At 44.4% G+C, this 658-nt stretch overlaps 1 non-coding gene across 1 annotated transcript; it reads right to left on the bottom strand.

Moving 5' to 3' along the window:
* Positions 1-336: 336 nt before the first annotated feature.
* Positions 337-443, bottom strand: LOC136461994 (small nucleolar RNA R71). Its single transcript, XR_010760525.1, has one exon. It is a non-coding gene; the product is annotated as a small nucleolar RNA R71 (small nucleolar RNA).
* Between the last annotated feature and the right edge of the window lie 215 nt (positions 444-658).

The following is a 658-nucleotide window of genomic DNA, read 5'->3' as shown; positions in this document are numbered from 1 at the left end:
ACTCCAACCACTACCAACATCCATAGTGGACCTAATATCAATGTTGGAGACAATGGATTCGAGCTCAAGCTAGCTCTCATCAATATGGTGCAAGCAAGCCAATTTTGTGGAAAGGCATATGAAGATGCGAGTGCACATCTTCAACACTTTTTGGAGATCTGCAGCACTTTCACCATCAAGGGAGTAACGAAGGACGCCATACTACTTTGCCTCTTCCCATTTTCACTATTAGGGAAGGTGAAGCAGTGGTTCTACGCTAACAAAGATAGAAATACTACATGGGATAACTGCTCCACTGCCTTCCTAGCAAAGTTCTTTCCCACATACAAGACCAGTGCTCTGCGTGGGAGAATTTCATGTTTTTAGCAACAACATGATGAATCTATCCCTGAGGCATGGGAATGCTTTCAAGACCATATATCAGAATGTCCTCATCATGGGATGGAGAATTGGCTACTCATGCAGATGTTCTACCATGGGTTGACCAATAGTACCCGTGAGACCATGGATGCTACTGTTGGAGGTGCATTCTTATCACTTACACTTCCAGCTGCGACCACTCTTGTGGAGAAGATGGCCTCCAATCAAGGTTGGAATGAAGAACATGCTCAGACCTACAAAAGAGGTGGAGGTATACATCAACTCAAGGAAGTAGACA

The sequence above is a fragment of the Miscanthus floridulus genome, chromosome 6 (assembly GCF_019320115.1).
Source record: "Miscanthus floridulus cultivar M001 chromosome 6, ASM1932011v1, whole genome shotgun sequence".
NCBI classification, from domain to species: Eukaryota; Viridiplantae; Streptophyta; class Magnoliopsida; order Poales; family Poaceae; genus Miscanthus; species Miscanthus floridulus.
Note: the sequence above shows the minus strand (reverse complement) of the source record. Positions and strands in the feature narration are given on the sequence as shown.